Here is a 14,408-nt window from a genome sequence, read left to right as displayed (position 1 = left end):
TAAAACGAATTTGGCTGTACGCCTCACTATGTACTAGTAGTAGTAGTAGTAGTAATAATAATAATAATAATTATAATTAGGATATAATAATAATAATAATAATAATAATAATACTTTTTTATTGATCTCTGCAGGGCAATTCTCTTTTCTCTGGTCTCAGTCCACAGGGAGGTCAAAGGTCAGGGTCAGGTACAGAGCAGCAGTCCTGGAGCTGGTATAGAGGTTCAGTGTCTTGCTCAATGGCACTTAAGCAGGGTTGATGCTTACCGAGACAGGGGGGTTTGAAATCAGATCGCCCTACACGTGAAGCCACCCTCGTGCCAATATCTCAGCCATTTAAACGGGTCTTACGCCATTTCTTGAATCCAACATTTTCATACAATTGTAATCTTTGCGTGACTTCTGGGGAAAAAACAGGTTTCATCTCATTTGTTTCTTGTTTTGTGGAGGTGATGAGCCAACTAGGTGCGTAAAAAGTGAGGATGGATGCATAAAGGTGTGTCATTTCGTTTTTAATTTACAAGTGAGAGATCATTTTGATTCTGTGCATGAGTTTCATCAACTGTAGGACAGATATCAAGGCTGATATGAGCCATGTTGCCTCTTATTTTACCCCTTAACCGTCCAGTCAGTGGTTAGTAAGAGCCTGGCAGAGACTTGTCAGGCTTAGCGCACCTTTTCCTCGGATAACAACATCGTTTCAGTTGTTTTATGCTGCAGTGGGATAGGTGTTCCTTTAATGTCCGGGGTGTGTTTGCTCCATTATCACGTTTGGACCATTTGTTCTTTGTGCTTGGACCGGACGTAAGTGGACCCAACATCAACTTGGGACAGTTCCAGTTTGCAAAATAAAGTTCAGTCTTGGACAGTCTGATCAGTCAGAATAAGTGGTAATAGGCTATAGGACTGGTTCAAACATTACTGAATTTTAATCACACTTTTGGCACAGAGTTTAAAATCTTACATATTAAATTAAACGGCTTAGTGACACCTCTTTAAGAAGAAAGTTGAAACTAAGAAAGATTGAGAGGTTGGGTTTCTCTCAGATTCTTCTCTTTGATTCTTTCTGTTTGTCTCGATTTATTAAACTGGATGAGCTGCCTGAAGTGAACATCATGCTTTTAACCAGTTCCAGTAAAAAAAACAAAAAGGTAGCCAGATGAAATCAAATTTCCAAAATGTGCCTCCTCTGTAGCCTGCAGGTCTTGGGATTTCGCGATAATGATGGAAAACTGCAGTAGCCTACCACACGAATGGCATGACACACATCTACACCCATAATATATATATTTTATTTTTACAATTTTCCAAAATGCAAACTAAATCCTTTTGACTCAAGCATCCCACACAACCATCATGTTTTTCTGTTTTGTAAAGGCGATTTCATGTCAGGAAAACAACCTGAAAGTATAATAACATGAATTGCATGGTTATGTACAACACCATGGCATGATTTAGCGACATGATTATCTTATAGACTATTACCACCATTCAATATGTGAATAAATCACATATCGATAATACATGGACGACTAAACTTGACTTCTCTTTGTATGCAGTATGAAAACTTAGTAATCCATTTTAGAAGAATACTACAAAAATCACAGCAGAACCACTAGTTCCTACAAGTATATTATAGTAATATTATAAGATATTTTAAAAAGTACCATGAAATGCGATAAGGCCACTATAAATCCAATATTAAGTACTACAGACACTGTAAATAAGTCCATATAGAAATATTATAGAAATATTATAGGAATATTATAGGGATATTATAGCATACTGGGTTCCATTGCCATCTAGTGGCTCCACCAGTTCAGAATGAGTGTTGTCAAGTTATTGTCAATATTTTGGGCTTGTTTCAGTATTGGAGTCTTTCCCACTTGTTGAAATTAATTACAAAGAAAGAAGCAATAAAATAGAAAAAGAGAAGATCCAATCATCTAAATAATCGATATCTCAAATCGACTTTTCATTTTCACTTTCAATAGCAATCCTGTTACAGTGTTTTATCTGATAATCAGTCTTTGCCAAATGTTTTTCTTACTTTGATTCTTTCTTATTCCCATTGATAAAGCCTTTGCTTAAAAAGTAGAACATTTCCTTGAGTAAAAAAAAAATATATATTGCACATTATTATTTTTTACATCAAAAAAATCTTACACACTTTCCTTTGATATGCCCCGCTTGTGAATTATTAAAGGCATATATTTGAATTATAAATATACTAACTATACGGAAACAGGCAAAACATGCACCATGCCCCGGGCTAAATTTCTCCCATCGCATATTATTTCCGTGGACTTTCCTCCGCTCCCTGGTTCTCCTCCTTTGTGTTTACCTCCCACCCCACCTCCCCCCGCCCCCACCCATGCCCCCCTCACCCCACCCCACCCTCCCACCACCTCAGCCAGCCAATGATCTGAATGGAGGCTGATTCAGGGTGTCAGGCCTGTCTTAAATGTAATAAATTACCATCTAGCCGGGAACGGAGCATCCTCCGACGCATCACCAGAGAGAGGGCCTGCGCACCACCATCCTTGACCTCCTCTTCTACCCGGTAACCCCCCCCCAGCCCCCTCCCTCACCCTCCAATTCCCCATCTACAGCCCCCCACCCCACCCCACCCCCCTTCCCTCCATCCTCAGCCAGCCCTGGTCTGGCTGGCTCTGTCACCCGTCATCCTGTGCCCCAGTGAGAATCATTAGCGTTGTCAGGACTGGCTGGGAAAGGAGGCCAGCAGAGACCTGGGTGGTGTGTGTGTGGGGAGGGAGGGGGGGGTGTATATGTGTGTGTGTGTGTGTGTGTGTGTGTGCAAGAGAGAGAGATGAGAGAGTGTGTAGCAGCATGCAAGTATGCATAGATGTGTATTTGCATGCTTGTTCGCATGTGTGTAAGAGAGAAAGTGCGAGTGCCATTCCTAGTTTTATGCAAGTATGCACGGATGTGTGTTTGCGTGCTTGCATGTGAGTGTGTGTACGCGTGTATGTGTGAGTGTTTTTGTGTATGTGTGTGTTTGACGTAGAGGAATAGCAGCAAGCTGGTGATGTATGCAGAGAGAGGAAGGGATGGTGAGGGTGGGTGATGAATGATAAACAGTATGCATGTGGCAGGTCTCAGCGTTCGCCTGAGCGGAGCTGCTGTGTGTGTTGAGATGTGTTGATGAAATGTGCAGAGATGCTGCGTTGGTTAAGACTCCCAACTACCGAACCACTTGTGCTGCTACTGGTGTAGGTTGGAATTAGGGTTAGACCGATATATCGCTTTGCTGATACATCGGGCCGATATCAGGCTTTTAATGAATTTCGGCCTGTTGGTATTGTTCACTCTCCTTGTGACAGAGGTGAGGATCAGCCTGGTTTCATGAAAATTGGTGAAATGAGAGCGATGTCTTAAAATGCAAAAAACGTGCATGAAAAGTGAGAGAAATCTGTTTCCCCACCATAAAAGAATTAGATGGAGGAGACACGACTAGAAACAGGAAGTAGTTTGACATTGAAATAAGGCAGTGGAAAGTGAGGGTGTGGAGGACATTTATCTGCAACTCTGATGACCTGAGTTCAATTACCAACTCATACACAAAAGGCATACTGAGCAGGATTTTCCCCTGTGAAATAGCATGAACTCATCAAAAACGTATCCTACTCAATCATTACTTATGGCCCATTGGTAGTAACAGTGTGTGTGTCTGCAGTCTGCTTTCTTATTTCTGAAAGTTCAGGATGTTTCTTTGCCTACAACCAAAACTAGTGCTGAATCGTTTTATATTTAAAAGCCTCGCTGGCTACGGTAGCGATCCTGAAATCCTCTAAAACAGTGACTGGAGTTCTGGTCAGAGCGAGTGTTTGTGTGAGCTGGCAGCTAGCTACTGTTGTTAGCGTAGCTTCGTTGTAGAAAAGCTGATACCTTGAGTTTGGTTTGAGTTTTACCTGTCCTTGTGTGTAAGCTAACCGGCAGCTACCTGTCCAACAGAAAACAGGCCAACACTGTCGCTCTTCATCCCCATCCTCTCCTTCAATACTCACCAACGGGTGAAAGCCAACCCCAGATTCACTCTTGTTTTGGAACAAGTCTTGTCTGCTTGAGCTTGGAAGATCAGCAGCTAGCTAACTAGCTTACCTAGATAGCTATAGGCTAGTATGGCTAGTTTGAACTTGGAAGGTCAGGTAGCATAACTGTTAGGCTTCATAATATTAGCTTTCTCCTCTCTTACCCAATTGTCTTTTTCACTGGGCTTCAGTCTAATGTTACTTACCCTGAAATAACTGTGGATTTTTTACCTCAACCACTGATGTTTAACTAAACCAATCAGATTATTTCTGCTTTCAGAGCAGCTCTGCCTCTGAGAAATGCTAATTTTAACTAAAACTACAACCTGCATGGAAGATCCTGAACACAGACGCTGGATCCTCTGACAAGATGTGGCACTGGGCCTCCCACCTTGATTTATCAATCTTAGTACAGCATCACCTCATTTTCCTGCGGGGCCCCCTCCAGTTTATCCCTCCCTGAAAGTAATCCCCCGGTTCCCTCCCACCAGCGGCACCCCGGTCCTGACAAAGCCGTATGATCATCAGTCTGTTAAGACATGCCATCACCCAGATGTGCAAACCTCTCACAGAGTTTAAGGCAGTAATTGTTGAGCTTTGAGGAGAGGTAGCCTTCATCATTTCCATAAACCATAAATCAAAGCTTACCTATTATAAATCGCACAGCTAATGCAACCCATACACGTCATTAATCACTCTCATAATCAATCCAATGCATGCTATTAGTCATTAAGCGCAGCTACATACTCCGTCTACACCCCCTACTCTACTGTGGTGGATTTGTGAAAACCCTGAGTAGCACATGGTAATTGTGTGTGTGCATACTGTGTGTGTGTGTGTGTGTGTGTGTGTGTGAGGGTTTGACCAATATATTAGTTTGCTGATATAGCAGGCTGATATTGGGCTTTTATTAAATATTGGAAATCGATGGAGGTTCCTCCCTGACCACTGCTCTATAAAAACAGTCTGTAAAACCTATGAAATTTTATTTTGTTTACATATTTCTTCATTTAATTGCTCAATAATGTTTTTTACAAATGAATTCTTCATTTAAAGGTCTAATGTATCCAAGATTTTCACCTACCATTGAATAAGTTTCCATCCTGACAAGACTAATATTCTAGGGGGAAACACTGAAACGTTGCAATTTTGGGGGCACAAATATGGTCAGATTTGAAGATATTGCATATCGGAACAAAATTATGGCTTTCGGTAGCTTCAGTACAAAAATATCAGTATCAGCCACCTAAAACCCATATCAGTCGTATCCTATATGTGTGTGAGTGTGTATACGCAGGAGTCTAATCTTATGGCAGGACTCAAACTAGCCAGGAAGAAAGAAGAAATAAATCCCTATTTACACTGAGAGCACTATACGTCAATATAACCGCTGTAAAATAAAACAAGAAATAAAAAATCCATAAGAAAGCAGGGAGAAGGGAAGCCAGCGAAGGTGAGAAGTCAAAGATGTGCAGGTTATTTACTGCTTCACTCACAGACCATGATTGCTTTGTCTTGCACCCATGGGTCACTGATCACTGTGTGGTCGCCGCATTCAACTCTACATGAGCGAAGACACACAATAAGATCCTGTGTGTTTCCCTCTAATGATTAGCCTGTCATTGTTCTGAGTGGTGCGCCAAGGTGGCAGACCAGAGCCCCCTTAAGTCCTGTGTGTGTGTGTGTGTACGCCTGTGTATTCATGTGTGGATGTGTGTGTGTGTGTGCATGAGAATGAGACGCCCCAGACTTGCGCGCGCGCACGCGTGTGTGTGTGTGTGTGTGTACTCTTCCCCCAGTCTGGGTGTCAGTATTAATGAGCCCAGATTTCATTTCCGATGAGCGATTATTTGACTGTTCATTTGGCTAAGATTTATGACGAGGCCCTATATCTGTAGCCTGCAGCGCTGGTCTAGTCTTTAATAATGGGAAATGAACACATTAATCACCCTGTAGCAGTCAGCCACAGAAAGCCGAGCACGGGATCCAATCTGCAACACTGGAGGAGAGAGAGAGGGAGAGAGAGAGAGAGAGAGCGAGAGAGAGAGAGAATATCATCTCATATTCATTCAAAACCCTTATCTAGTACATCGTGGTAGGAAAAATTACCTGTCTAATTGAATATGATTTAACATCCTAAAAATTGAACAAGAGTCTCACACACACACACACCTACACACACACACACACACACACACACACACACACACACACACACACACACAGAGTCCTTGTTGCCCTGCCGTGATCAAAGCCGTCCTGGGCGCTTACCCAAACTCAGGTCTGTTTGCCTGGTCAGTTTATCGGCCAGCGAGGGATAAACACGGTAACCACAACAAACCCACAGGCTTTACCCAAGGAGGTGCAGAGGCCCGCTGACAAGAAAACCCCATGAGTCACCGGGCCACCTATCGCTGGCCACACCTCACGCTGGGCTAGAGGTCTGAGAGCTTTGGGCCGCCTAACAAAAGATCACAGGGAGCGCTGGCTTTTAACCGCTTTCGCCTATCGGGAACGGCACACACAGCTGAGGAATAACAGTGACTTCACAACCGGAGAGATTACATTAAGTATGAGCTTAATGACTGGAGCAGATTCTGTAGAAAAAGCTTTAATATAGCTTAGCCTCGCTTTAACGCGGCAATGTGTGAGGTTCTTAGTTAGTTTGATTTTTAGCGACATCTTTGGTGCAAAGCGCTCCTTGCTGTGCTCACTTCCGAGAGATCACCTGTCAATCAAACAGTGTGGGCGGAGCTTGGATTTTCTGTTGATGCAGTTTGAGTTTCTGTAGGTGGCGCTCTTGTTTGTCTGTTCATGATGGCTATCGCTGCTCATGCTAACTACCCAGTTCTTCTTCTTCTGTTTATTCCAAACAAACTGGAAATGTAAAACGCATCTGTGCAGCAAAGGATTTTTCCCAGGAAAGAGCTACCAGACACCAAGTGTTTGGAACAGCAAATGTAAAAGCTTTCATAACTGGGTATAGGTTGAGTCCCTATTGTGTTATATCAATCGGTGATGGAGCGTATAGCAAAACAGAATAATTGTATGCATAAGAAAGCTCCACTGAGCTTATTGTCCTCCAGAAACAGATTTAGAAAAGGGCCGGAGGAAGAGCGAGACAGATATCTCGGTCATTCCGTTCTTTTTTTAGCTCTGAAAACTCATAATGCGAAGACTTTATGTATAATTCACGATAATTTGTGTACTGTATGTTTTTGTTTTCTGCTCGAGATATGAAAGTTACACAATGAAGAAAAATGCCCAGAGTTTATTGTTCTATGCCTAGGAGAACTCCACATATAGAGAATGATTCATCATCTACGTGTCCTTATATCTTTCCTCGATATTACTCATGTTTTGCCTCCAGTGCCGATCTCATAATATAAAATACAAACAAATAAAAAAACACAAAAAACACTAAGTCCACATCTTTCATTACTTTTGGGGCCTGCTCTGTACTGTCAGTAAGGATCTGGTTGGTCATTAACCATTCAAAGCACTGGAGTGTGTGTGTGTGTGTGTGTGTGTGTGCGTGTGTGTGTGTGTGTGTGTTTTCATTCCCTTGGGCATTCTGGACAGAAGCCAGCTAGCTCATTATGTCTCCTTTGGAGGATTTTAATTGTTAAATCTGAACAAAGACTTGGACTCAGTGGCCACTTCTGCGCCACATCCCACTATATGTGTGTGTGTGTGTGTGTGTGTGTGTGTGTGTGTGTGTGTGTGTGTGCACCTCACCCTGCAACAATAAGGAGCTGCTGAGGGTGTGGAGTTGCTGATAGCATTATTCCCATTGCAGCCTACTTCTTTTTTTTTTTTGCGGAGAACCTGAGGCTCTACTTCATTCAACTGGCTCTACTGAACATATGATTTGCCATTTTTAGCATTCATATAGGTGGCTCCGATGGGAATGGAACCCCTAACCCTGCTAGTGTTAGTGCCTTGCTCTACCCATTGAGCTATACAGAGGGAATTGAACCCCTAACCTCAGCAGTGTTGGTGCATTGAGCAACACGGGACCACCTCACAAAAAAAGACGACCAGATGTCTTCATTTATCTTTGCAAGAAAAATAATTGGTGTAAAGTTGTTACAGGAGCTGTCTGTTTACATCTGAGATTAGCCGGTCAGATAAAAGTGATTTTAAAGACGCAATTCATTCTGCAACAATGAAGCTGCGCTGGTCCATATAACTTTATTGGACACGGTTACATCATGTTGTAAAATTGTTCTTCTACTGACACAGCAGCTCACGTTAAACGATTTGACGACTTACGATGACTGCACAGTGTATATACCTACTATATATAGATAAGTCCTTGAAAAAATAATTGATTTGGGACTGGTCAATCATAATGTTATAGGGGAGAGCAGTAAATGTCATTGGCTCAAAGAAACATACTTAAAAGCTCATAATCGTTTCCAGCCTCTGGCACAGAGCTGGGCATAAATTCAGTGCTATCAAAACCTGACCTCTGCCTTGCATCTTAATGGGATGAATGGATGCAGCTGCAGTGTTGGGTCGACACGCCCCCTGCTGGCTGAGCTGAGAACCGCCATCTCCCGGCTTTATGGCTAGACAGCGCCATCTGCTGGACTTAAGGCTGTACTACATCAATAGAAGGCAACGCACTCAGGTCGTAAATTCTAAATTCTAAGTTCTGTAAATTCTAAATTCTAAGGTCTGCAAATTCTAAAATCTAAGTTCTAAATTCGTAGTAAAATAACAGTGCAATAACATGACATTAAATAAAACTCTTACAGTACTATTATTAAATAACTATATTCTTATGCAGAAATAATACTGGAGGATTTCAAATCTACTGGACTGGACTACATCTATTGGACTTAGGACCGTACTTCCGCAATAGAAGGAAAAATGGTGTTCGTAAATTCAAAATTTTAAGTTCTAAGTTCTAAATTCGTAGTAAAATAACAGTGCAATAACATGAGAATAAACTAAAACTCTGCCAGTACCATTATTAAACAATTATATTCTTATGCAGAAATAACACTGGAGGATTTCAAAGCAAGGTCCGTGGACATCATGTTTTTTTTTTGTTTTTTTTATGGAAAAAGCATACATGTATTACATACATGTATATAAGCAAATACACATGTAAACAGACATGCACAAATAAACTATCTAACAAGAAAATATACACATATGCCTACAAACCTACGTCTGAACATGTGCAAAAAGAAAAAGAAAGAAAAAGGTTCAGGTGGGTAATTAATGGGCTCCAGGTTTTATTGAAAACAATTACAGGTATTGTGGTTTGTTCTATGCTGTATGTATTCACTGATAAGATACCATTGCTGTATAGAAGTGTGCTTTTTGTTAGTATGCATTTTTTTTTAGCTAGAACAAGAAGGATCCAGAGTGATTTGCTCTGACATGCACTTACATCTCTGTGATTATATGGACACGTCTTGTTCTGTTTTGTTCATGTTTTGTTCTAAATAATATCTAATCAATTGACTCAGCTACAGGTGGACTCACACCAAGTTGAAGAAACATCTCAACAACATTCAAATGAATTTGGATGGATCTTAGCTCATTTTGTCACAGCAAATGGGCTGAATACTTCCTGAAGCATTTTAGCTTCTCATTTTTAATTAATGTGCAAAACTGTGTAAATACAAAAATCCACTTTGCCTTTATGGATATTTTGTGTAGGCATAAAAAGTGATAAAGAAATACCAATTTAATCCATTTTGAATTTAGGCTGTAACACCACAACATGCCAAAAAGTGAAGGCGGTTGAATACTTTCTAAAGTCCCTGCATGTACAGTATAGTATGTTTTGTACCGATGTCACCAAGACAAATTCCTGGACATTTCTATTGTTCTTTACCGTTAAAGGGATTCTGATGTGCCAGTTGTCAGAGTGACTTTGCTGTGATCCAGACGAGCTTCGCCCTGAGCGGATCCGGATCAGACCTCCAGGTGGAAGCCTCTCCATGTCGCCAAATTAAGGTGTCAGGTTGGCTGCATGTCTCTGAAGGCAAGTGAAAAAAAAAATCTTGTTGGAATAGGTGAATGTTGCCAGTGGCCTGACCCAACACACACTAATGCAAACCAAATGCTGGTAAAAAAAAAAAAAACATGTTAGTGAGTAAATTGGTCTTGGTTCTAATTTTCAAAATGCAGCTATAATAAAGATTTGATCCTGTTTGGGGTTTTATGTGTTATTGCCTCAGTTAAATAATGTGTTGGGTCAAATTGGGCAGTAGACCATAATTCACTGGTTCTCGTCATCCTGGCCCAAGACAGCTGAGCCAATCGACTCTCATGTTAATACATTACTTCTGATTGGTCCGAGCTAACCACAGGCCAGTGTTACATTACTTCTGATTGGTGGAGCTGACTACAGGTCCTTTGGGACTCATGTACCCGATCTGTCACTGATGTGGGTGGCAGGAAACAAACTTGGCAAGAACACAGAAGTAGTGAAGAAAATTGTGATCTTCAAGCTGCTTTAGGAACAAACAGATATATTTTTTTATTCATAATAATGTGCTAAAGTCCCCTTGCAGGTCATGATATCAGGATATTACCATCTAACTCAGTGCTCAACCTGTGCTACCAAGACAAAATCTTGTACATCATTATTGCACATGACAGTGCAAGTGACCTTGAATTAAACTGAAACATAGCAAGACATTAGAGTCCAAGCTGAGGCCAAAAACAAAACACATTACCAGTAAATCTCAACTAAGATAAAATAAACAAACGAGCAAAACACACATTTGAAATGGTAAAGTAATAACCTGTGACATTTTCATATGAATAAGGTTCTGCTTTTCTACTCTCTATTGCAGATTAGTATAACACAATAGTGATTCAACCCATAGCCAGTTCATGAAAGCTTTAATATTTGAGTCTGTTAGGTCTTTCCCGGGAAAAATCCTCCGCCGCACAGGAAGTGATGCGTTTTACACTCCCAGCAGCAGCAACAGCAGTTTGTTTGGAATAAAGGTCAGGCTCATGTTAGCAGCGTGAGCAGCGAGAGCCACCATGGCTGAACAGAAAAAGAAAAGAGCGCCACCTACAGAAACTCAAACCTCATCAACAGAAAATCCAAGCTCCGCCCACACTGTTTGATTGACAGGTGATCTCTGGGAAGTGCAGTGCAGAAACACCACAGCGATGAGCGCTTAGCAACAAAGACGTCACCAACATAGAAAAATAATAAAAACATGGATCTAATTGATTACTACTTTAAATGATCTTGTGTATTATGAACATGACAATCATATCTTGGCATTGTTCCACTGTCTCTCTCTCCAGGTTTAGCCTTTATATATATCTTTGTTTTCAATTTCCCTGCCCTGTGATGATGCGGCCCGGGTGATACCAGTGGGACCAATTCAAATGTCTAAATGGGGTGCCAGTCTGCCCAGCAGGCCCAGAGGCTGAGGCTGCTGCTTCACTGGCCATGGTAGTGGCAGATGCCCTAATTAGGTAAATGGGAAGCACAGTGTCACTGTCCTGCCATGTTTAACTGTCTGAACAAGCGTGAATGATCTACATGTTAACATACAGAGCCGGGGTCAGGGGAGCGGCCCTAAGCTATGTGTTTTAGTGTGGAGATGTGTGAATGTGTGTGTGTGTGTGTGTGTGTGTGTGTGTGTGTGTATCTAACAACGACTGAGACTTCATGAGGGCTAAAATGCCATTGGTTTTCCTGAGGCATTTTTCCTTGTCACACATGAATTTTCTCTCCTCTGTGATTACGTTAATTAATTAGAAAACAGCATTTATTAACACCTAATTATGTTTCGATGTAGGTCTATTGTTTGTAATAAAATTGTACTCTGGACTTGACATTTTGGAAACTAAACAGTTATTCTTCCAGTTCAATAAAATCAAGCATCATGTATCCCCACTTATATAACAGATGGACACTTTTATCCACCAAATGTGTTTTCAGCAAGGATGAAAACTGACCCCCTAACACTGATATGGTTAGTGCCTCCATCTGTCTGCTGAGCTGTACACATCTAATGTCTATCTTAACAAGTCATTTAGTCTTATTTTTGTCTTAAAATCTAATGTTTTAAAGTAGAAAGCACAGTGCAAAGAATTGTTCAGGAATGACCAGTCCTGTTACACTGGACTGGTCATTCCTGTCACTTAAATTTTAAGCTAAATTGGTTTCTTGACCATGCAAACAGACCCTTAGGATTTCGAATTAATCTCTGTCTCTGTTAGCTTCATAGGTAGGCAAAGGCTAAAAAACGACAATTGTGTATTTGCGGAAATCAATCTGGATCACCTCCAAAATGTAATGAATCGTTCCCTGGCCCAAGGCCGATCTGATGACCATATTTCATGGAAATCTGCTCATAAGTTTCCGAGAAATCCTGCTGGCAGACAGACAACAAACTAACTGACAGGGGCAGGAACATAACCCCATTTGGCAGAGGTAACAAGTGAAAAATAAAGGTTAACAAAATTGCCAATAGGGTGAAATAATTCCACTTTCAAATGCAGTTTCACTTGTGTCAGTATCTTGAAACAAGGCAGATCACTCCACTAGTATCAAGAAATGACACTTGATTCACAATTCTTAAAACAAGTTGATTTGCATGGGAAACAAATGAAATTATCTCACATCTGTCATATCTTTTCCACTTGTTTTAAGAAAAATTTCAAGACTCAATACTTGACTAAATGACTGTTAAAATGGATACTTTTTGCAGCGTTCAAGAGGTCCATGCATACTTTACAGCTATTCATCATGAGTCTGTGATAAAAACCTACTATACAGTATTTCCCTGATCATCCCATGATGCCAGCTGCTCCTCTCTGGATGTCCTGAAGGGGGCGTCCTCACTTCTCTCTACATTCACTGAACACCTTGTTATGGCTTGGACAGGCCACAGGAGGGCGCTGCTCCACAACTAAGAGAAGAACGTAAACGTTTCCTACCAAATAAGAACTTAATAATTGTGCAAAGAGGCTTATTAACAACACAACCAACACAAATGGCGGTCCTTCATTATTCTTGCTTCTCCTCCCATCTTTTTCCATTTTATACCATAGATTTGCATCTTTTGCCACATGTGGAGAAACGTCCATGCTCACCAAGATAAAAGTGGTGTCACTTTTCACTGAATAGTTACTGCATTAATTAATGTAATAATTAATACAGCATATGTACAGGGCTTCATGTAAGGCACAAACAAAATGTTGCTTTAGGGAGGATTGTGTCTCCTGACCATTAAACTATTAACAGATTTGGGCTTATTTACTATTCAGAATGAATGATGTTAGAGAAAAGATGCATCTAGCCACTTAGAAGATGAAACTTTATTGATCCCCTTTGGGAAATTGGGTCTTTGCAGCAGAAATAGAATATAAAAATAAGCAATAACAATCAGTAGAGTCAACATGTTAGGTAGACAGTAAAAGTGGGAACTGGGAATGGGAATGTGTAGATTACGATTGTGCTTACTTCACTATGGATTCTGACATGAGATATATGTTGTGTAAGTATAAATTAATAAATGTATGAACACTGTGGTATTGTTTACTGTTGTTTATTGTTTATCATTGTTTATTGTTATTCTGTATTGTTGTATTGTCACAGGAGTTGTGCCTGCATGGTCGGGAAAGCACACTAAACAAAATCTACACAAGCGCCACCTCAATAATTAACTAAATTAGCATTAATTGATCCCACAGGAAGAATTTTCCTCCACCAAGAGGACAACATTGTGCATGTTATTCTTAAACCCACCGGCAGAGGGCGACAGCCAAGCTTGAAGCATGGCGCTGTCCGCGGTGCTGAAACCCAAAATAACTTCATCACTGATCCATTCTGTAGAGACACATTCAAAATCCACATAATTCGGCCTTTTGCAGATATATCTAAGCTTTCAATTATATTTTTTATTATCTACACATCTGGACTTTTATATTGTGCATGTTTTTTGTGATAACACATAATACATACATACATACATACATACAAACGTATTGCAAGAGCATGACAGACACAGCATATTGTGAAATTTCAGAAAAAAACATAAAATACACAAATTGACCAAAGCAACATACATTAGGTGAGTTCAGACATAGCTGGGTCACACACTTATATTAGTGTGTGTGTGTGTGTGTGTGTGTGTGTGTGTGTGTGTGTGTGTGTGTCTGTGTGCGTGTGTGTGTGTGTGTGTGTGTGTGTGTGTGTGTTTCTTTGGTGGCTGAGATACACTGAACAACACAGAGGGGCGGCGTTCTCAAAATAGAAAACAAATGCGACTTGTGTAACCAATGCAATCAGTTGTAATCAATGCAACAATTCTGAGGCAACTCCTAACAAAGTTGCCCGCATCAAAGTTGCCTGTG

This window comes from Centroberyx gerrardi, chromosome 18 (genome assembly GCF_048128805.1).
Source record: "Centroberyx gerrardi isolate f3 chromosome 18, fCenGer3.hap1.cur.20231027, whole genome shotgun sequence".
Lineage (NCBI taxonomy): Eukaryota > Metazoa > Chordata > Actinopteri > Beryciformes > Berycidae > Centroberyx > Centroberyx gerrardi.
This window is presented reverse-complemented; position numbering follows the sequence as displayed.